The 25,020-nt window shown below is 43.5% G+C and overlaps 1 protein-coding gene across 2 annotated transcripts in view; it reads right to left on the reverse strand.

The window, feature by feature from the left end:
• The window catches only part of pparg (peroxisome proliferator-activated receptor gamma), a 119,296-nt gene extending 102,804 nt beyond the window's left edge, over positions 1 to 16,492 (reverse strand). For both annotated transcript variants that reach the window (XM_078413980.1, XM_078413982.1), the window contains exon 1: positions 15,620 to 16,492. The gene's annotated coding sequence lies outside the window, so the exon portion shown is untranslated. The remainder of the gene's footprint in view (positions 1 to 15,619) is intronic.
• Between the last annotated feature and the right edge of the window lie 8,528 nt (positions 16,493 to 25,020).

A 25,020-nucleotide genomic window follows, 5' to 3' on the forward strand; every position in this document is an offset into this window, starting at 1 on the left:
TCAGGGCAGATCTGTAGATATTGAATACATGGACTTCAGCATTCGGGAGAGAAGGAATGGGTGACGTTTCGGGTCGAGACCCTTCTTCAGGCTGAAGAAGGGTCTCGACCCGAAACGTCACCCATTCCTTCTCTCCCGAGATGCTGCCTGACCTGCTGAGTTACTCCAGCATTTTGTGTATATGTGTATATATGTGTATACACACACACTGAATTTTTTTTTTCGTTTATCATATTGTTTACTGTGTACTATGTTTACATATTCTGTTGTGCTGCTGCAAGTATTTCCTTGTTCTATCTGGAACATATGACAATAAAACACTCTGGACTCTTGAAATTCACCATGTCTCCAATGATTTCTACAGATGCATCATAGAACGCACCCTCTGGGTGTGCGTCTCAGCTTGGTCTGGGAACCGTTGTGCGCAGGATCGCAAGAAATCGGTGAGTTGTAGATGCTGCTCAGTCCATCACACAAACCAGTCTCCCTGCCGTACCCATCCTCCCACCCGATAATCGACTCCATTTATACTTCATGCTGTCTCAGGAAAGTAACCAACGTAATCACTCTTCTCCCCTCTCAGGTAGAAGGTACAAAAGCTTGAAAGCACATACCATCAGGCTAACAACCTTATTCAGCATCGCTAACAGACTCTACATAGATACATAGATACAGAGAAAATAGGTGCAGGAGTAGGCCATTCGGCACCTCGTGCCTGCCTTCTCCCCATACCTCTTGATTCCGCCAGCCCTAAGAGCACTATCTAACTCTCTTTTGAAAGCATCCAGTAAATCGGCCTCCACTGCAGAGAATTCCACAAATTCACAACTCTCTGAGTGAAAAAGCTTTTCCTCATCTCAGTTCTAAATGGCCTAAACTGTGGCCCCTGGTTTTGGACTTCCCCCAACATCGGGAACATGTTTCCCGCATCTAGCGTGTCCACTCCATTAATAATTTTATATGTTTCTTTAAGATCCCCTCTCCTCCTTCTAAATTCCAGTGAATACAAGCCCAATCGCTCCATTCTTTCATCATATGACAGCCCCGCCATCCCGGGAATTAACCTGGTGAACCTACGCTGCACTGCCTCAATAGCAAGAATGTCCTTTCTCAAATTAGGAGAGCAAAACTGCACACAATATTCCAGGTGTGGTCTCACCAGGGCCCTATACAACCGCAGAAGGATCTATACTCAAATCCTCTCGTTATGAAGGCCAACATGCCATTTGCTTTCTTCACTGCCTGTTGTATCTGCATGGTTCCTTTAAGGACCCCTCATAAACTGAGGAGGTACTCCTGATCTATCCGGTTATGGGCCATACATATACTTTTCTTTTTCTGCACATTTTCTGTGGCTGTTACACCATATTCTACACTGTTTCCTTTCTCTTCTGCACTACCTGCTGTGTTCATGAATGGCTTGACTGTACCCATGCATGCTATGATTTGCCTGGATAAAACAGAAAACTAAGTTTCTCACTGTTTTTCGATACTCACTGACATTAACCTTTAGAGAAACAGCGCAGACACAGGCCCTTCGGGCCACCGAGTCTGTGCCGACCAGCGATCCCTGCACATTAGCATTATCCTACACAGGGCCGTCTTAACGCATGGGCCTGATGGGCACTTGCCCGGGCCCCCACGAGCATAGGGGAGCCATGCTGATCTGTGTATGTTAAGTGACTTGCAATAAATAAATACTACTTTAAAAATGTAGGTTCAATAACATTTTCCATCCCTAAGTGCTTATCACAGCGATCTGTAAGTGCTTTTCGCAACAATGTAGCACCCTAAGTCCATCGCTAAGTGCTTTTCGGTAAGTGCTGTTCGCCGGCACGACAGGGGGGGGGCTGGTAGGGAAAGGGGGGTGGGGGAGAGTAACGGTGGGGGCGATGGGGAGGGTGGGAGGAGGAGAGAGTGGGGGTGGGAGGAGGCAGAGTGGGACTGAGGAGGGGCCCCAGTACACTGCTTTGCCCGGGGCCCATAATGCTGTAAAGACGGCCCTGATCCTACACACTGGGGACAATTTACAATTTTACCGAAGTCAATTAACCTACAAACCTGTACAGTACGTCTTTAGGATGTTGGAGGAAACCGGAGCATCCGGAGCAAACCCACGTGGTCACAGGGAGAACGTACAAACGTACAGACAGCACCCGTATTCAGGATCAAACGTGGGTTTCAGGCACTGTAAGGCAGCAACACTACTGCTGCGCCACCATTCATGACAATAGTAAATCAATAAACCAATTTACGATGAATCTGATCTTTTGTCACTGATTGACAGTCAAACAAATAAATGAAACATTTTCATATCTTTGAAAAAGGAAATTATGAAAAAAAAATTCAGTACCTCAATTTTGTAATAAAGCAAAATTCCACTTCTGCCAATATTGTTCTATTGTTATTACTCTAAAAATGTATAAACATGTTACTTTATTTAATAATATTTACAAGGTAAAACTTAAGTGCAGTTCAAAAATGATAAATTTAAAACATGTTAATTTAAAAATATTATGAGCTTTTAAAATTCACCTTTGCACGATAATACACTATTCATTTACTTTTTAAGAAATCTTTTCCCCAATTTATTAACTGTACATTTACTGGTGTCAACTGCTTGAGCAGACAGGACTTGGTTTGGCGGCTATCATAGCTGCCATGTATTTTCTCCCTTTTTAAAATCATTGTAAAATAAACTCTTGATTTAGGTACAAGGATAGAAAAGGTTTAAAGGAAACATTGGCGTATACAAATTGAGTCCGTTTCTGTACAACTCTACGACACAGTATTTTTAACGGTTTCTCTGTATGGTATTTATTTTAGTAATGAAGATAATGGGATGTGGTTGAATATCCCGGAGATTATTTCTTAAATGTTAAGACTGCTTTTAATATGTTAATATGTTAATATGTAGGAAGGAACTGCAGATGCTGGTTTAAACTGAAGATAAACCCAAAAAGCTGGAGTAACTCAGTGGGACAGGCAGCATTTCTGGAGAGAAGGAATGGGTGACGTTTCAGGTCAAGACCCTTCTTCAGATATAATAAATCTTTCTGTAAATCAAATCATCCAAAATCCCTGTTCATCCCCTCATTTCAATCCGAAACTTGATTCCATCATCAAGATGTTTGTTTTAAAGATTACAGGATTAAAAGTTTTGGTAGTCATATTGGAAGGAATTAATTGTAATTTTATATCCTTTTTACTCTGTAAAATGAGTACAAATTTCCTCTCCCAATTCATCCATATTATTCTCAGCCTGTTTAAGTTTTGATACTTGTAATGCCTTTAACTCTAGAAGCAATTTGATCTAATAACAGGGCAGACACAAAATGCTGGAGTAACTCAGCGGGACAGGCAGCATCTCTGGAGGGAAGGAATGGGTGACGTTTCTGGTCGAGACCCTTCTTCGGATCTAATAACAGTTATATTTCTCCTATACTCGATTAGAAAAACTGCAGGAGGAAACTGCGAGCTATTCTTTTGAAACAGGATACTCCTTAAAAAGATTCTGTAAGGAGAACAAAAATGGATTAAAAAGTTTACTTGTGTTCTACTTTTGTACAAAGGAACCAAATAATTAAAACATAATAAAAGACTATATTTGCAGAAAATCTAAAACTTTTTAGCTTGGTTTTAAAATATACTGCAAAAGGCAAGTACTTAATTCAGAAGTATGGACTCTTGTACAGCTTTTAACGTGAAACAAATTTATTTATTATTTATTTTATATTTTATCTTATTATGATTGAATGAAAACTAATTTTAACCAAAGTTTTATGAGAATGTGCACATACAATTATTCTCATCTCATCAGGACACAAGCTGATGTGATGCTTAGGGCAGTCACAGTGGCGCAGCGGTAGAGCTGCTGCCTTACAGCGAATGCAGCGCCGGAGACCCAGGTTCGATCCCGACTACAGGTGCTGTCTGTACGGAGTTTGTACGTTCTCCCCTTGACCTGCGTGGGTTTTCTCCGAGATCTTCGGTTTCCTCCCACACTCCAAAGACGTACAGGTTTGTAGGTTAATTGGCTTGGTAAATGTAAAAAAATTGTCCCTAGTGTGTGTAGGATAGTGTTAATATGCGAGGATCGTTAGTCAGCATGGACCCGGTGGGCCGAAGAGCCTGTTTCCATGCTGTATCTCTAAACTAAACTAAACTAAACAAGCTCCGAAACAGTAACCTCTCCAGAAAATGAGCTGGTCTGAAAACACGGTGAGGTTTTTAGATTTAGAGATACAGTGCAGAAACAGGCCCTTCGGCCCACCGGGTCCGCGCCGCCCAGCGATCCCCGCACACTAACACTATCCTACACCCACTAGGGACAATTTTTACATTTGCCCAGCCAATTAACCTACAAACCTGTACGTCTTTGGAGTGTGGGAGGAAACCGAAGATCTCGGAAAAACCCACGCAGGTCACGGGGAGAACGTACAAACGGCGCCCGTAGTCAGGATCGAACCCGAGTCTCCGGCGCTGCATTCGCTGTAAGGCAACAACTCTACCGCTGCGCCACCGTGCCGCCACACGGTCTGTTCCAGTCTGTTTCTTCAACTCTGGCATAACTTTGAATTTGGCACCACTTGCCACATGTAGCAACAGTGTGGCTCGAAGGCAAGAAATATCATAGTAAAAAAAACACAAATTACAATTTTAATCGTTTTAAATAAAATGAAGTTTGGGCATATGTGTATGATTAAGGAGAAGCTGAAATATAGCCAAACATTCAAAAAATAATCATAGAAATTCCATCAGGTCAGGCAGCAATGGAGGAAAAATCAGAGCTATGTTTCAGGTCACCTGGCATCTACAGCAAAAATCATGTGTAAAGTGTTTAAGCGTTTCCATTCTCCAATTGTGTTCCATTGGGAAACTGCAGTGCCAGATTCTGTGGATATCACTGACAATACATTTATTTCTAAGCTTAACTGTGTGCAGATATCGAAAGTTCCAGTCTGTTTTATGCTACCACCATAGTTGTATATTCCAAGCCAAGATATATTCCTTGTCATTTTGAGTACCTATTCCCTTCTCTCGCCAATTGATAAATCTTCCTTCGTCTTTGTCCTCTCCACTGCATTTTGTTAATCCATCAAGTATTGGTTTAACCTAACAATTTTTTCTCACATAGTCACCTTGAAACTACCACGTTGCCCTCTAACAATATAACAATTTACAAATTGAATGAATTCATAGTTTAGTTTAGTTTAGAGATACAGCCCGGAAACAGGCCCTTTGGCCCACTGAGTCCGCACCGACCAGCGATTCCCGCACACTAACGCTACCCTACAGACTCTAGGGACAATTTTACATTTGCGCCAAGCCAATTAACCAACAAACCTTGTACGTCTTTGGAGTTTGGGAGGAAACCGAAGATCTCGGAGAAAACCAACAGGGGAGAACGACAGCACCCGTAGTCAGGATCGAACCCGGGTCTCCGGGCACTGAAAGCGCTGTAAAACCCCTGTCCCACTTAGGTGATTTTTTAGGCGACTAAAGGTGACTAGGCTGTCACCACACGGTTGCCGGGGTGTGGCCTGTACGGTCGTGAGTCGTCTCCAAAGAGTCGTAGCGTTTTTCTGGTCGCTGCTGGATTTTGAAATGTTAAAAAATTTCTGTCGACTGTTGGTTTGACGCTAATGATCGTAGCTTGACGTCTCCTGACGTAGGTGCTGTTGTAGGTTGTCGCCAGGTGACGTAGGTTGTCGCCCGTGCTGACTTCATTGAATTTCATTGGCGACTACCTACGTCAACCGGTGACAGGTCAAAATGACATGAATTGTCTTCAGTTGTCGCCGACATGGTCGTAGCTTGTCGCGGGTAGACGTAGGTTAACTTCGGTTGCCGTAGGTTGACCCCTGTGCGGTCGTAGGTTGTCGGAGGTGCGGTCGTAGGTGGACGTTCTAAGTCACGACAATTGGGTCGCCGGTTGTCGGTAGCTTGCCGTAGCTTGACGTCAACTAGGAGGTAGGTTGTTGTAGCTTGTCGTAGACATTGTCGTTGGGTGGGGGTCCAGTTGCCGAAGTGGGACAGGCCCCTAAGGCAGCAACTCTACCGCTGTGCCACCATGCCGCCATAACTTAGTTATGGACCCACATTCAATGTGTAGCATAGACACTTTATAGAAAAGCTTCCTTTACACAGTTCTAACATGAGCTTCAAGATATAAAAATATTACAGCAAAATCTTTTTCCCCATTCCCCAGCTTGCAATAGCTGCTGTTGGGTTCCCAGCAGATATGATTCCATAGAACAGAATTACTCAAAATTGGGCACTAATTAATTGAGTCATTCTGGGGGCCTGCAAAAAGGTGTTGCTCTGGGAACTGTAACAAATGACCCTGAGAGGGTCTATTAGAAATTCTACTCTGCAACTAACATGTACTGTATTTGGCATGTGGCTTACTTAAACCTAATGAAATACTCGACAAATGTTCCACTCGATAAATTAATGTAAATTTCAGCTCCATTACTGTTAAAATTGACATGATTTAGTACAGTAGTATTATGGTTAGGTAACCAAACTTGTCATCAGAGCCTCGGATTAATGAGCATGAGCCATGTGCAAAATCCCACCATGGCAGCTCCTAAACTTTACATGAATTTAAATGAAAATCCAGAAAACAAAAAAAGGTCGGTAATGGTGATCATGAACGTTCTGTGTTGTCTTCAAAATCCATCAGATTCACTGAGGTGCAATATTAACTGAAGGTGGCTTCAGATACACAGTAATGTGGTCAGCTGGTACCAGCTTCAAAGTCGTCTTGTTGAGTCTCATTGTCTGTCATCGTTTTCACCTAGGCCACAGCTAACAATGGCCTGTTTCCTTTATCATCCTAACGTTTTTGCATATCTTTCGTTCATTTGTTCTAGTAAGAAAATAACTGCAGATGCTGGTACAAATCGAAGATATTTATTCACAAAATGCTTGAGTAACTCAGCAGGTCAGGCAGCATCTCAGGAGAGTAGGAATGGGTGACGTTTCGGGTCGGAAGAAGGGTCTCGACCCGAAACGTCACCCATTCCTTCTCTCCTGAGATGCTGCCTGACCTGCTGAGTTACTCCAGCATTTTGTGAATTCATTTGTTCTATATCTCTCCACATCACCATCTATATTTCTCGTTTTCCTTTCCCCTCATTCTCAGTCTGAAGAAGGGTCTCGACCTGAAACGTCCCCTCCAGAGATGCTGCCTGATCGGTGTTATTCCAGATTTTTGTGCCTATCTTCGGTTTTAGGTCATAAGGTCATAAGGAATAGTAGTAGAATTAGGCCATTCGGCCCATCAAGTCTACTCCGCCATTCAAACATGGCTGATCTATCTCTCCGTCCATACCCCATTCTCCTGCCTTCTCCCCACAACCCCTGACACCCGTACTAATCAAGATAACCTATGTGCACTAAACTCACTGTGGAAAATTAGGACCTGTAGTCAACAGGTTAATGACTATTGCCTTTAAACCAGCATCTGCAGTTCCATCCTTCACACTGGGGCAAATGGCCTGTTTCTGTGCCATACAACAATGCCCATGTCCTCGGTAACACTTTGTGAGCCATTCGGCTTTCCCGGACTGCAGTGTTGTTCAAGTCCAGTCTGAAGAAAGGTCTCGACCCAAAACGTCACCCATTCCTTCTCTCCAGAGATGCTGCGTGTCCCGCTGAGTTACTCCAGCATTCTGTGTCAATCCTCCATGTTAACCAGCATCGGCAGTTCCTTCCTACACACCTAATTTCTTAGTGTTCCAGTTGTAATGAAAACTCATTGATCAGAAAGGTCAAAGAGTTTCTCTTCTCACTGGTGTTGTCTGTCCTGTTGAATAATTCCAGCATATGGTGGTTTCCTTTAGAATGTCCAATTAATGGCTCCCACAATTTCTGGGTCATTGCCACTTGACAGAATTTTAAGGACAAGCACCTAAAATAGGCATCACTACAGTCAAATGATTCTCAAGCATTCTGCTTTCTCAGGTTCTCCACTGAAATCGGCACTATTTGGAATCAAACTAACCAGGAAGCAAAACATAACTGGCAATGTTCAACACCAATGGAATCATTTGACACAGTAGGCCATTGTGGTGCTGGCTTGAAAGGCCAAATGGCCTCTTCCTGCATCTATTTTTTTATGCCATTCAGCTCACTCTTTCAGCTTATTGGAGACCAAATATAGCCCAATGTCAGTAGTTGGTGACTGTTTGCAGCTTCTGAAGAGTTTTCATCAGATGGTTTGAAGTTGTCTATAATCTTCATGCTCATGGATTCACCATGGGAAATTCAATAGTGGATATTCAATAGTGGATAGTGGGACCCATATCTGAGGAAGGATGTGCTGGCTCTGGAGAGGGTCCAGAGGAGGTTTACAAGAATGATTCCAGGAATAAATGGGTTAGCAAATGATGAGCGTTTGACAGCACTGGGCCTCGACTCGCTGGAGTTCAGAAGGTTGAGGGGGGGACCTCATTGAAACTTACAGGATAATGAAAGGCGTAGATAGACTGGATGTGGAAAGGATGTTTTCACTGGTGGGAGAGTCTAGGGCCAGAGGTCATAGCCTCAGAATTAAAGGGCACTCTTTTAGAAAGGAGATGAGGAGGTACTTCTTCCATCAGAGGATAGTTAATCTGTAGAACTCATTGCCACAGAGGGCTGTGGAGGCCATCAGTGGATATTTTTAAGGCAGAGATAGACACATTCTTGCTTAGAATGGGTGTCAAGGGTTATGGGGAGAAGGCAGGAAAATGGGATGAGGAGGCAGAGATCAGCCATGATTGAATGGCGGAGTAGACTCAATGGGCCGAATGGCCTAATTCTACCCCTATAACTTGTGAACGTGATAAGGCTTAAGCCATCATCAACAACTGAGCAAGCCCTTAACTAAGCCCTTAGGCAGAGAGGAAAGCTCTTCAGCGGGTAGTCCATACAGTTCAGAGGACCATCGGAACACAGCTACCAGCCTTGGAGGGCATCTACAACACAAGATGCTTCAGAAAAGCCACCAGCATCCACAAAGACTCCTCACACCCCTGCAGCAGTCTGTTCGAACTTCTACCATCGGGCAGACGCTACAAGGCCTTCTACGCCCGCACCTCCAGACTCAGGAACAGCTTCATCCCCAGGGCCATAGCTGCCATGAACCGGTCCTGCTGAGCCGATGGTCACATCGCACAGCGAACCGGCAGAGACCTACTTGCACTTTACTCTGTTTTAAAACTGTTCTAATTTGTTTCAGTGGGTTGTTTAAATTAATACTGATTAGTTAATTGATTTATTGCATCGTATAGGAGGCGCATTCCGAATCTCGTTGTACCCCGTGTACAATGACAATAAAGATATATTGTATTGTATTGTAAAAAAAACCCACTCAATTATTTTATTTTGCACACTACAATTATGAAATGTGGGGAAGAAATCAAATAGGTTTAAGATTTGGACTAGGTGTGAGAGTTCATGTGTAAGATAAACCTAAGAGTGAAAAGAAAGACAGATACCATTGGATAGAAAGAGTTGGCTGCTGAGATTTGCTGGGATGTATTTTTTGAAGTAGACTTGGGGGTTGAGGCTGGTGGTTGTTGGTGTAGTTAATATTTGGTAACAGGTAGGTTGGCATCAGCAATGCTTTTGTAGAATTGCAGATTGGTAGTGGGGGAGAAAGATTCATGACCTTGACGAGCCTGGTGGTCATGGAGTGTGATTAGTGGTTGGGACCGGTTGTTAGGCGATTAGGAGATCCAATGTGGTGTCAGTAGTCAGGATGCGATGAGCGGGCAAATTGATGTGAGGGGAAAGGGATGAGTCAGAGTTAAAACCTAGGCTTGGGATATGGGTGGCAGGCAAACAAGAATGGGCAGGGTGATGAGATGACAAGTGGAGACCAAAGAGGATCCTGGTAACTATTGGCGTAAGGAGACTCGAGTCAGGTTATCATGCTTTGGCCAGGGAGTTGTTCCAGTAAAGGTACCTTTAGGTTACACTGCAGCAGGCCACTGTGAGAGCCTGCTACTGCAGGTGAATGGTGAATCGAGGACCAGACGACATAGGTTTCAGGTGAAAGGGAAAAGATTTAATAGGAATCTGAAGGGTAACTTTTTCACACAAAGGGTGCTGGGCGTATGGAACAAGCTGCCAGAGGAGGTAGTTGAAGCTGGGACTATCCCAACATTTAAGAGGCAGTTAGACAGGAACATGGATAGGGCAGGTTTGGAGGGATATGGGCCAAACGCTGACAGGTGGGACTAGTGTCGCTGGGACATGTTGGCCGGTGTGGGCAAGTTGGGCTGAAGGGCCTGTTTCCACATTGTATCACTCTGTGACTCTGTAACTCTATGAGTGGCCACTTTGGTGTGTGCAATAAGTGCAAATGAACATTAGGGTTCATTATTCACAAAATGCTGGAGTAACTCAGCAGGTCAGGCAGCATCTCAGGAGAGAAGGAATGGGCGACGTTTCGGGTCGAGACCCTTCTTCAGACTGAAGACATTGGGGTTCATTACATAGTTCAATGCAGCTGTGTTTGAACATACCTTAGCATGTCATTGACATGGAGGACCTGAAATGAAAACTACATACACATATAGCGGTAGAGTTGCTGCTTTACAGCGAATGCAGCGTCGGAGACTCAGGTTCGATCCTGACTACGGGCGCTGCACTGTAAGGAGTTTGTACGTTCTCCCCGTGACCTGCGTGGGTTTTCTCCGAGATCTTCGGTTTCCTCCCACACTCCAAAGACGTACAGGTATGTAGGTTAATTGGCTGGGTAAATGTAAAAATTGTCCCTAGTGGGTGTAGGATAGTGTTAATGTGCGGGGATCGCAGGGCGGCACGGACTTGGTGGGCCGAAAAGGCCTGTTTCCGGCTGTATATATATGATATGATATGATATGATATGATATGATAGTGCCCAACTTTTACTGACCCTACAATTGACATTCAAATGGGATTTAAGAGCCCCCTAAATTCATGGTCTGACATTCAGGCAGTTTACTGTAAATTCACGGGGTGTTTAGTGAAGCATCGTGGAATTTTTTTTCACAATATCTTTGCAAAACTGTAGCCCCAAAAATTAGAGCATTAATTAATCTCACTGACTTACTTACAAGGAATCAAAATGACGGTGGGAAGGAGTGCCCAGAATCACAAGAAACAGAACAATTTATTGTAAAATATTGCTAAATTGACAGTCAAATAGTTTTAAAGCTAGAATTATGGGGAAGCACTGGTCAGCAGTTTTTGAGATGGAGAGAGTGATTTCTATAGGGAAAAGTCATAGAAACATAGAAAATAGGTGCAGGAGGAGGCCATTCGAGCCAGCACTGACCACCATTCATTGTGATCATGGCTCATTATCCACAATCAGTAACCCATGCCTGCCTTCTCCCCATATCGCTTGATTCCGCTAGCCCCTAGAGCTCTATCTAACTCTCTTTTAAATTCATCCAGTGAATTGGCCTCTACTACCTTCTGCGGCAGAGAATTCCACAAATACCACAAGGAATACCAAGTCTGCAGCTTTACCACTCCAGATATTATTCAACCCATTATCTTAAACTCAATTGAAATTAATTCATTAAGAGAGAGTCAAGTTAGCCAGAATTGTCCCCCAACCCTCTCTAATCCCCCATGTTTCTAATCCTGAACTAACTCCCCAATCCAACAAAACAAAAACGCTTTGCTCTGGATACCATTCCTACATAAAGCCACAATACACAATACACAAATACATAACACCCTAAATCTGCCCTCTAACAAGAATGAATAAAACTACTGATGCTGGAAGCATATAACCATATAACAATTACAGCACGGAAACAGGCCCGTTCGGCCCTACCAGTCCACGCCAACCACTTTCTCTGACCTAGTCTCATCTACCTGCTCTCAGACCATAACCCTCCAATCCCCTCCCATCCATATACCTATCCAATTTACTCTTAAACAATAAAATCGAGCCAGCCTCCACCACTTCCACCGGAAGCTCATTCCATACAGCCACCACCCTCTGAGTAAAGAAGTTACCCCTCATGTTACCCCTAAACTTTTGTCCCTTAATTCTGAAGTTATGTCCCCTTGTTGGAATCTTCCCCACTCTCAAAAGGGAAAACTTTGTCCGTCCCTCTTAAAATTTTAAAAACCTCTATCAAGTCCCCCCTCAACCTTCTACGCTCCAAAGAATAAAGACCCAACCTGTTCAACCTCTCTCTGTAGCTTAAGTGCTGAAACCCAGGCAACATTCTAGTAAATCTCCTCTGTACCCTCTCCATTTTGTCGACATCCTTCCTATAATTTGGCGACCAGAACTGCACACCATACTCCAGATTCGGCCTCACCAATGCCCTGTACAATTTTAACATTACATCCCAACTTCTATATTCGATGCTCTGATTTATAAAGGCAAGCATACCAAACGCCTTCTTCACCACCATTCATGGCTTCGACCAGAATGGTAACTCTAATTCTCCCTCCACAAATGCTGTCTGACTTGCTGAGTATTCTCATAATTTTTATCAACATAATAACATTTCTTGTTTATTCCCCCTCTAATAAGCATCGGTTGTATAATAACAAATTAACATTCACTCCTTCACACTCATTCCAGTAATCTCTGGTCGACACAGAAAAAAATATCTAGAATGGTTCAGAAAATGTCCATTCTTCGAATATGTTCAGGCATAAGAAAGCAAAGAAACGTTTATATTTAATCTCCCTGCTTGGGCAGAGAATTCAGGAACCACAGAATCAAATAAAAACCTGCATTTCCACTTCACATTCCTGTCCTATAATGAAATTCTGTCTGAACCAAAATCAACCAAACTCTATCTTCCAGATTCAGAGAATAAATCTTAGTGGGCTATACTTTCAATGAGCATTGAGGGAGTTTGCACAGTGCATCTTTTGTTAGAGATAAGCGTACTTAAAGAGCGGGAATATTTATCAAAAATCACAACCCATTGCTACTTCTAGATAATTCCCATCTTCCCTTCATTCCTGCTCTCACAATGTCCCACTTTTAGTTTTCATCACGCACTATATTTCATTAATCTACTTCTCACCTTTAAATCATTTTACTATTTCATCCTATTTCCTTCTTCCCTTTTCTCATCTCTTATTCAAGAGAGAACCAGATAGAACTCTTAAGGATAGCGGAGTCAGGGGGTATGGGGAAAAGGCAGGAACGGGGTACTGATTGAGAATGATCAGCCATGATCACATTGAATGGTGGTGCTGGCTCGAAGGGCCGAATGGCCTACTCCTGCACCTATTGTCTATTGTCTATTATTGTTTCTCATGTCTATGACCTCTTTGATTGTTTTTTTATTGGAGTGCCACACCATTATTGCCAACAGAATAACAAGATTAAATACCAGGTTAACATTCCTAAAGTTTGCTCATTCTGGATATATTTAAATCTTCAACTGGCAACATTTATGCTGCAAATTAGATGACAGATTTCAGTTCAACTCTCTAAGGTAGCCCAAGAGTGTAGTGTACCATAATATGCTGCCAAGTTACAGAACTAATTACATCAGCAACACTTCACCAAAAAGCGATAAAGCACAAACGGTTATTTAATATATCAAATCTAATATTTTCCAAACCAAATATTTAATCTTAGATTGACTCCGACATTAAATATTTGGACACATATTAGTGGGTGATGAAATGTATAAAATAGCAGTCCAACATGGAACATGTTTTTTAAGAGAGTAAGGAAGAAAATGTGCGTACTAAGGGCGGAAAACTGTTATGGCAGGTGTTTGCTGACTACTAATAGAGTTAGCACAGAATACTGCTGAAAAGCTAGTCAGATATGTTAAATGCTATAAATAGTATCAATCAAAGATTATCCACTCTCAATTTTCCATCGTTCAAGATGGATATAAAAGATGAATTCAGAACAATTTATCAATTACCAATCTACACAGTTGTTAGAGAGCTGAATCTTTAGTAGCAATTTAAATGGGACATGGAAAATCATAACCTTCACTTTCTGTGAAAGAGGTTTTATTACATAACAGAAATGGTATATAACATATTCCTTAAGAATAAACATATTACATGATACAATTTAGCACATTACAAGCTAGGTTTAGGATTTCCAATGTTCTGATAGTATTTAGGTTACAGAAGCTATATCTGCTTGCCTGGAAAGGACATACTGTATGCATATTTGGGAATTCTGTACTCTATCTTCTTGTGGTTGTGAACATGGGGCATATTTTGCCTTTCGTCATTAACTACTAAAAAGTAATTTTCTGCCACAGTGACATTTCTATTTTTGTAACTGGACTTTATGTTAGTAAAGGTTGTAGGATTGTCTCAATACATTTGTCCATCTATATTCCTGTAAAATTTCTGCAGATCAGAATTTATAGATCAGTGCTACAAATTAACACTGGAAAAGTATTACATATAAAATAATGCAAGTCTACATGACCTGTTAGACTTTATCTATTGCCTTGTACTCTTCAACATTTGCAAAGAAGCAGAAAAACAAACACAGCAGGTCAGGCAATATCTGTGGGGGGAAATTGATATTGGTGTTTTGGGTCGGGACCTCTTATAATGTAAGATCTGCTGCTGTTGTTGTTGTTGCTGTTGTTACTCGATGGGAGCTTAAAAATATGAAATTCTGTCACCCCACAAATTATAGTAGATATAAACTTAAAGGTAAATATTAATGAAATGTCAATGAATAAAATGAAATAAAACAATTTTGTGGCATTTAATGGTAATTTCTTTCTGTGCACACTTTAAATGATGTAGGGAACAAATATAAAACAGTCTCCAAGGTCACAAACAATTTATTGCCCATAAAACGCTATCAGTATGGAAGTGCGACCTGTGTCCCATTGGCATGTAACTTTGTATGATATTTTAGTTATGTCAGTACTTATTTCAAGAAAGTAAACACCCCCAAAAAATTATCAAATTACTTTTTTGTAAATTAATTTTTTACAGAACAATTTTAGCTCATGTACATGAAGGATGGTCAGATTCATTTTCTTGAATAACATTTTAGGAATCTGACTGGAATATCTGCATAAGAACCAGAAATATAAAACTATTCCAGGTAATTGGAAATTCTGGTTCATCTAACTTTGGAAGTGTCAGTTCCAACGTGACATCGCAACTACAAGTGGGTTGTGCCTTCGATAAGCAGCCTGCTGAAAACAATGAGTGCAATACCTATAACTTAATACAGTAAAAACTAGATGGTCATTTTTTAATTTAAGTGGGCAAAGAATTCTGAGTTCCCCTTCCTCAATTATACCATGAGAGTTTCAGAGGAGATGAGTTCCAAGGTACAAATAAACTATCGACAGTGCTCCTCCAAACTCGTTCCATTCATTATATGAAGGACACAACATTTAAACACTTAAACCCTCTCCCCTGACTCTCAGTCTGAAGAAGGGTCTCAACCCTGAAACATCACCCATTCATTCTCTCCAAAGATGCTGCCTGTCCCGCTGAGTTACTCCAGCATTTTGTGTCTATCTTCGGTGTACACCAGCATCTGCAACTCCTTCCTACACTTAAACAGCATTTTGTCCTCGTCCTTCATTCAGTGCGTTTCAATGTATTGATCTGCAGGCAGTTTACACCAGCACTTTCTAACGCCACTAACCTTGACTCTTCAAACATCCAGCACGAATCTCTTCGCTTCCTCCGGTGTTCACGTATTCTCGGCAGGTAGCAACTTTTTTGTTGTTGTTGCAAACACGCCTCCCTGGAGAAGGTGAGCGGTGGAGGTGGGAGCCACCCTAGCGAGTCGCTCAGCCTGTCCTCGGCCAGGTGCACGCTGCTGCTGTCCGCTGTAACAGGGGGTTGACAGACGCTGTCTCACACACTGTCAACAAACGCCACTTTCCCAGGCGCGATTGTCCGGGAACGATTGTTGCAGTGCGATTGTTGCAGTGCGATTGTTGCAGCGAGATTGTGACAGTGCGATTGTTACAGTGCGATTATTGCAGTGCGATTGTGACTCGAGATTGTGACTGTGCGATTGTCCAGGCGCGACTGTCCCAGGCGCGATTGTCCAGAAACGATTGTAACAGTGCGATTGTTGCAGTGCGATTGTTGCAGTGCGATTGTCCAGGAACGGTTGTTACAGCGAGATTGCTACAGTGTGATTGTCCCAGGCGCGATTGTCCAGGAACGATTGTAACAGTGCGATTGTTGCAGTGCAATTGTTACAGCGAGATTGTTACAGTGCGATTGTCCAGGAAAGATTGTTACAGCGAGATTGTTACAGTGCGATTGTTACAGCGAGATTGTTACAGTGCGATTGTTACAGTGCGATTGTTACAGCGAGATTGTTGCAGCGAGATTGTTGCAGCGAGATTGTTACAGTGCGATTGTTACAGCGAGATTGTTGCAGCGAGATTGTTGCAGCGAGATTGTTACAGTGCGATTGTCCAGGAAAGATTGTTACAGCGAGATTGTTACAGTGCGACTGTCCCAGGCGCGGTTGTTACCTCGAGATTGTTACAGTGCGACTGTCCCAGGGTTGGAGTGGGCGCCGCGGCTCCAGGAGAAGCGCGTAACCGCTGAGCTGCTGACTGAGCGCGCTGCCGGCCACAGTGCGCGCCCCCGCGCCGCACGGAGCGAGCGAGGGAGGGAGTGAGCCAGTGTACGCGCACGCGCCCTCCCGGACCGCGGGCCACACTGCAAGGGAGCGCATGAGGCGGGAAAGACCGCTGACCCCCCAGCTGGGTACACACACTCACACACACACACACACTCACTGACACACTCACACACACACACACACACACACACACTCACTGACACACTCACACACACACTCACACACACACTCACTGACACACTCACACACACACACACCCCACACACACACTCACACTGACACACACTCACTGACACACTCACACACACACACACTCACTGACACACTCACACACACACACCCCACACACACACTCACACTGACACACACACACACACTCACTGACACACACACTCACACTTACACACACACTCATACACACACACTCACACACACACACACACACAGACTCACACACACACACTCATACACACACTCACTCATACACACACACACACTCACTGACACACACACACACACACACTCACACACACACACCCCACACACACAGACTCACACTTACACACACACTCATACACACACTCACTCACTCATACACACACACACACACTCACACACACACTCACTCACACACCCCACTCACACACACACACACACACACACACACAGCCCCTCCAGTCCCGACGCACTGCAAACCAACGCTCAGTGTAAAACAACACGTGAATGTGGTCTGCCTGGAACTTTACCCCATCGATTCTTTGAGCTTTTGTCTAAAAGTCAGGTTCCTCGAGTGAAAGGGAATTCCAAACTTCATTCTTAACCTCCCACAATTATTGTCCATATAATAGATACAAAAAAATGCTGGAGTAACTCAGCGGGACAGGCAGCATCTATGGAGAGAAGGAACGGGTCGAGAACCTTCTTGTCCATGTGATTGCCCATATAAAATTGTCCACCCAATGCTGTCATAACTGCCCAATCTAAGGCACGACCAAAAATGATCAACCCAAAGATAATTTCGGCGTGGACCTTGTTGCATCGACTTTGTACTTGACTGGGCACCAGAGATTTCTTGACGAACAAAAAGACCTGAAATGTTTAAATAGACACAAAATGCACCGCAGGTCAATCGGCATCTTCTAAAATACCGGCAGGTGTTTTACACCAGACCAGAATAACATACACCAGGACGGGAATTGGTCCAGAATAATATACCACAAGAACTTGAAAACCTAAAGGGGAAATCGATATATTAAAGCAATTCTCAAAAGAAAAATCATTATTTTATGTTAAAATGCATATTTATGTTCACCAGGACAGGAAAGAAGCGTGAAAGTGGAATTTTGATATCCTAGTGCTTCTGTCCGCCCAAATGAATATTTTCTGCTCTTCTTCAATCTTCCTAATTTCCTTTCACTTTTACATTAACTTTCTCCGTTCTTTCTCCCCTTCAGTAAGGGTCGATAGTGTTTAATTGTCACTAGACCAAGTGGACCCGTTGGGCCCAAACCCTCCCCCCCCCCCCCTTCCTCCCCCTCCTCCCTTCCTCCCCCCTCCCTTCTTCCCCCTCCCCTTCCTCCCCCCCCTCCCTTCCTCCCCCCTCCCTTCCTCCCCCTCCCCTTCCTCCCCCTCCCCTTCCTCCCCCTCCCCTTCCTCCCCCTCCCCTTCCTCCTCCCCCTCCCCTTCCTCCTTCCCCCTCCCTCCCCTCCCTCTCCCATCCCCCTTCCCCCCCCACTCCATCCTCCCTCCACCCCCCTCCCTCCCTAGCAGAAAGATTTAAACTTTAAAATGTGAATAACTTAAAAAAAATAACACTGATTTCAATTAAACTTCTTCCATTAGCACCAAAGAAGGGACGATGGTGAGTAAGGTGGGCCTAAAATTGTCGCATTATCGTGTACCGTTTTGGCTGTAGTTCAGGAACAAACAAACAAATAAACAAGAGTTTTAGTATATAGATATTCATCAGGACCAGAGCAATTGCAACCCTATTTGCTGCAGAGGTACCAAACACTCTCATCATTATTTGTCATTCCTCAGCACTGTCCTCTCTCCTTCATACCCATTCTCTCGGATGAAGATTCAGCTAAGATAATGCAAACAGATTCTGGTGTTTCAATATTAATGTTGTTTTATTTTCAAATTGTACTCCTGTGTAACTCAGTGACTTATTTTAGGAAGGAGATGAGGAGAAATGTCTTTAGTCAGAGGGTGGCAAATCTGTGGATATTTTAAAAGCAGAGATAGAGAGATCCTTGATTAGTACGGGTGTCAGAGGTTACGGGGAGAAGGCAGGAGAATGGGACTAGGGGGGGAGAGATAGATTAGCCATGATTGAATGGCGGAGTAGACTTGATGGGTCGAATGGCCTAATTCTACTCCTATTCCTTATGACCTTATGACTTATGACTTCAGGTGAGAGCTGAAGGAAATTGGAGAAAATAATTTAAAATAGTGATTATAAAACGAGGCCGCTGCATGACTGTTGTAAGATTTTCTCTCACATTATGAGTAATGCCTTGAATGTTTGTTCAGTTAGACTTTTTAGTAATTACATCAGTTAATCCTTATGCCAAGGAGTTTATTCCCAATGCAGATTAATTTATTTTAGTTGAGTTCATTATTCTCACATATACCAAGCTACAGTGAAAAGTTTTTTGGCTGTGTACTATCCAGTAGGGAAAAAAAAACTATACATGATTTACAATCATGCCATCTAAAGTGTACTGGTACAGGATAAACGGTGTAACGTTTTGTGCAAGATAAGGCCCGATTAAAGATAGTCCGATTAAACATACCCCTCAGATCCAATGAGGTAGATAGTAGCCCAGGACCTCTCTCAAGTTGGTGAGATGGTTCTCTAGTTGGTGAGAGGAAGCCTTCTTTGAAAAGTAGAGTTGTCGGCGTGCTTTCTTCGCCATTGCTTCGATGTGGCTGGTCCAGGACAAATTGCTGATGATGTTTATTCCTAAAAACTTGAAGCTCTCAACCAACTCTATTTCGGCACCATCAATGTATATCGGGATATGTGTGCCACTTTCCTTCTTGAAGTCGATCACAGTCTCCTTTATCTTGCTGGCATTGAGGGAGAGGTTATTGTCTTGGCACCAGGTTACAAAGTTCTCGATCTCCCTCCTGTACTCCCGTCTTGTCAATATTTAATATCCGGCCCACTACGATGGTGTCATTTGCATATTTGTAACAACGGTGATGTCAGTGCATAAAGTTGATGCAACTCCACCATATATTCCCATTCATGCAGTGGCAGAACCCACCTGAATATGCCTGGCACTTTAAAAAAAAAAAATAATTGAAATGTGTAGCACATAAACGGACCCTTTCGGCCCATATTGTCCTTGATGACAATGATGCCTGTCTGCACAAACCTATTTTCCTGCATTTGGCCTTTATTGGGTTTCATTGGGTTGTTTAAATTAATACTGACTAGCTAATTAAATTATTGCATCGTATGGGAGGCGCATTCCCAATCTCGTTGTACCCCTGTACAATGACAATAAAGATATATTGTATTGTATTGTATTGTATCATTCTATACCATTCCTATTAAGGATCTGGCAACATTTTAAAGGTTGTAATTGTACCAATCTCCACTACCTCCCCAGGCAGCTCATTCCAGATAACCATTTTCAATCTGTGAAAACATACCTTTAAATTTCTCCCGTCTCACCCTAAACCTGTGCCATTTGGTTCTAGAGTTCCTGGGAAAATATACAACCCCCCATCCTAACTTTACCCCTTGAATCTTTATAAACTTTTATATTTACCATGGAGTCATCGTGGAAATCATCATCAGTTTCTACTTATATATGGCTTTTAATGTCACAAGTGGCATTTCACCGAGGGGTAAACAAATTAAGTTGGGTATAGAGTTATGTAAGGAAATATTTGGACAGGTGGTGAAAATAAAAAATGTAGGTTGCAAAATCGAGGGGAAAAGTGGACTAGACAGTGGCTTCGGGAAGGTTTTGCTAGCTCTAACCATCTTAACTGCATTAAAGTTTGACAAGCAAGTCAACGCTGTGGTAAAAGCCAGCTTCTTCCAGCTTCGTACCATAGCTAAAATCAAACCATTCCTCCAATTTGACGACGTTGAAAAAATCACTCACGCGTTCGTTTCCTCCCGCCTAGACTACTGCAACTCCCTATACATTGGGATCAGCCAATCATGCCTGTCCCAACTGCAATTGGTCCAAAACGCCGCAGCGAGACTCCTGACGGGTACCCGTAAAAGGGACCACATCACCCCGATTCTGGCCTCTCTCCACTGGCTCCCAGTACGGTACAGAATCAACTTCAAGTTCCTCCTATTCACATACAGGGCCCTAAATGGGCTTGCCCCCCCCCCCCCCCCATATCAAAAATCTTCTAACCCACCACTCTATCTCCAGGTCCCTCGGGTTGGCCGACTTGGGGCTACTGACTATCCCGCGGTTTAGGCTTAAGCTCAGGGGTGACCGCGCTTTTGCGGTTGCAGCACCTAGACTGTGGAACAGCATCCCTCTCCCCATCAGAACTGCCCCCTCCATCGACTCCTTTAAGTCCAGGCTCAAAACCTATTTCTACTCCCTAGCATTTGAGATTTTAGATTTAGAGATACAGCGCAGAAACAGGCCCTTCGGCCCACCGGGTCCGCGCCGCCCAGCGATCCCCGCACATTAACACTATCCTACACCCACTAGGGACAATTTTTACATTTGCCCAGCCAATTAACCTACAACCTGTACGTCTTTGGTGAGGAAACCGAAGATCTCAGAGAAAACCCACGCAGGTCACGGGGAGAACGTACAAACTCCGTACAGTACAGCACCCATAGTCAGGATCGAACCTGAGTCTCCGGTGCTGCATTCGCTGTAAGGCAGCAACTCTACCGCTGCGCCACCGTGCTGCCCACGTTGAGGCCCTCTGAGGGGGCGCTGTGAACTGTTTATGTATGTGCTGTTATGTTTGTGTGCCATTGTATGTTCGTTCTTAGTACCTGTCTGATGTACAGCACTTTGGTCAACGTGGGTTGATTTTAAATGTGCTATAGAAATAAAATCGACTTGTCTTGACTTGACTAATGGAATAATTGAATCTGGGTATACTCTAGTGGTCAGAATTGGAAGGACATGGATATCAGGGAAGATTGTAGGGCTGATGGAGATAATTGAAAGAGACCAGGGCTGGACTGTGAAAAGATTCCAAAGCAAGTACAGTAATTTTAAAACTAAGGCATTGCCTGACCAGTTTGATATTGGTAAGAGTTATACCGCATGCAGGAGAGTTTTAGTGATCTCAAGTCTACAGAGGATAGAATGAAGAAGGAATTGGCATTGATCTTGGGTTGGTCTTGGTTTATTATGGTCATATGTACTGAGAAACAGTGAAAAGCTTTGCTTGCATACTATCTTGTCAAATCAAATGATAGGAAGGCAATACTTTATAGTCACATGTGACAATGCACAGTGAGATTCTTTGCTTGCATGCCCAATGTATACAAATAGCGGCCACCTAAGTCACTGACAAAGTTACAAAGCCGGCCGGCTCCCCCTTTTGTTCTCCCCCCCCCCCCCCCACCAGCGGTTCCCCCACGCTGGGTCCCCATTGTCCTTTGTTACCCCCCCCCACCCCATTGTCCATTGTTCTCCCCCACCTCCATTGTTCTTCACAATCAAAGCATACATAAGTATACCAGGTAGTGCAAAGCGAAAAATATCAGCGTGCAGAATATAATGCCACAACATTATAAAGTTATAGTTTCAGAGAAAAAGTCCACCGTCCACAAAGAGATAGGTTGGAAGATTGGGACTGCACCCTAGCTTATGGGAGTACGGTTCAACAGCCTGAGAACAGCAGAGAAGAAGCAGGTAGGTGCTTTCCAGTTTTTGTATCTTCTGCCCATCAGGAGAGGGGAGAAGAGGGAATGACCAGAGTGTAACATGTCCTTAATTGTGTCGGCTGCATTCCCAAGGCAGTGTGAAGTGTGGATGGAATCGATGATGGGGAGGCTTGTCCATCCACAACTCTGTAACTTGTGTCTAGAAATACAGCCTGGAAAGAGGCCCTTCGGCTCACCGCTTACATGTCATCAATTGATCACCCATACACTAGTTGTGTAGAAAAATAACTGCAGATGCTGGTACAAATCGAAGGTATCACAAAATGCTGGAGTAACTCAGCGGGTCAGGCAGCATCTCTGGAGAGAAGGAATGGGTGATGTTTCGGGTCGAGACCCTTCTTCAGACTGATCTCGACGTGAAGCGTCACCCATTCCTTCTCTCCAGAGATGCTGCCTGACCTGCTGAGTTACTCCAGCATTTTGTAATACCTTCAATTTTTGTACCAGCATCTGCAGTTATTTTCCTACACTAGTGCACACTCGTGTGCTTCAGGAATCATTGCTGGGCCCATTGCTCTTTGTCTTCTATATCAATGATGTGAATGAGAATGTACAAGACACGATCAGTAAGTTTGAAGATGGTTGTCAAGACTTACAGCGGGATCTTGATCAGCTGGGCAAGTGGGCTGGGAACAGCAGATGGAGTTTAATTCAGATAAGTGTGTGATGTTGCATTTTGGGAAGTCAAATCAGGGCAAGACTTTCACAGTGAATGAAAGAGCCCTGGGTAATTTTGTAGATCAGGGGGAATCTTTGAGTTCAAGTACATAGTTCCCTGAAAGTGGTGACACAGGTAGATAGGGTGGTGGGAGAAGGTTTTTGGCACATTGGCCGTCATCATTCAGGGAGTTGAGTATGGAAGTTGTGACATTATGTTACAGCCACACAAGACATTGGTGAGGCCACATCTGGAGCATTGTGTCCAGTTTTGGTTACCCTGCTATAGGAAAGATACCATAAGCTGGAAAGGGTGCAGAGAAGATTTACGAGGATGTTGCCAAGCCTCAAGGGTCTGAGCTACAGGAATAAGTTGGAAAGATGAAGACATTATTGCATGGAGTGCAGGAGGTTGAAGGTGATCTATTAGAGATATACAAAACCACAAGAATGCAAGGATGTCCTTCCCAGGGTCAATGAATGAAGAACTTGAGGGCAGAGGTTTATGGTATATAACCTCATTGGTGAGGTTATGGTGTTTATGGTAAACAGAAAATATGATGTCAATTAAATAGTTTAAGTGGTCAAACCTGAGCCGTTAACAAAGTAGATTATCGGTACAATTGAACTCATGAAAGATAGCTGCATATAAGAGCAGAGGGAATTGGTGAGAGGGGAATGATTTACTAGGAAGCTGAGGGGCAGCTTTTTTTACATGGAGGGTGGTGGGTATACAGAATGAGCTGCTAATAGAAGTAGTTGAAGTATTGAAAAGACCATTGGACAGATGCATGGCTAGGAAAGGCTTAGAGGGATATAGGTAAATGAGACTAACTTAGTTGGGGCAGCTAAATCAGTATGGATCAGTTGGGCTGAAGGGCATGGTTCTGTGGTCTGTGACTATATCTCTACTTCAGCACCATCGATGCTGATTGGGACATGTCCTCCAGCTCCTTTCCTGAAGTCAATAACTAGCTTCTTCCTCTTGCTGACATTAATGGAGAGGTTGTTATCCAGACACCATATTACTAGCTCTCTCTCTCCTTCCCATCCTCTGTCTTGTCTATCGTCAAGATCCAATCCACTACAGTGGCGTCATCTGCAGGTGGAGTTGGAGCAGAATTTGGCCTCACAGTCCGGGGCCTATTGGGAATATAGTGAGGGGCTGAGAACACATTCTTGCTAGGCATTGGTGTTGAGAATAATTGTGGAGGATGTTTTGCTGCCTATCCAACTGGTCTATGGATCAGGAAGCCAAAAGTCAAAGCTGACGTCTTGGTCCAGTAGTTTGGAGATGAGCTCGATTAGGAATATGTTGTTGAAGACAGAGCTATAGTTAATAAATAGGAGTCTGGTGAGTACCCTGGTTATCTATATATTCCAGTGATGAATTTAAGGGCCAGGGAGATGGCATCAGCCTTGGTGCTTTTGCGATCATAGGCAAGCTGCAGTGGATCAAGTCTGGGAAGCTGGTGTTAAAGAGTGCCATGACCAACCTCTTGAAGCACTTCATGATGGTGGATGTCAGAATCACTGAGCAGTAGTCATTACGGCACACCGCCTTGTCTTTCTTTGGTACCGAGAGGAGAGTGGTCTTCTTAAAGCAGGTAGGAACCTCAGAATTGAGTAGTGAGAGGTTAAAGATGTCATGAATTCTTCTTCCAGCTGGTCCACACACCTCCTGAGGACATGGCCAAAGATTCTACACAGGCCAGTTGTTTTCCCTGGGTTCACCCACAGAAAGACCGATCCGATATCTGCAACAGTGACAGTGAAGGAGTATGTTTGCACGATCTCATCTGGAGAGAATAAATGCATAAATGAACATTTCATTTGTAGAAAGATAGAGGCTGGAATAGAGTAAGAAAATCGACAAACTTAT

This window comes from Rhinoraja longicauda, chromosome 17, assembly GCF_053455715.1.
Source record: "Rhinoraja longicauda isolate Sanriku21f chromosome 17, sRhiLon1.1, whole genome shotgun sequence".
NCBI classification, from domain to species: Eukaryota; Metazoa; Chordata; class Chondrichthyes; order Rajiformes; family Arhynchobatidae; genus Rhinoraja; species Rhinoraja longicauda.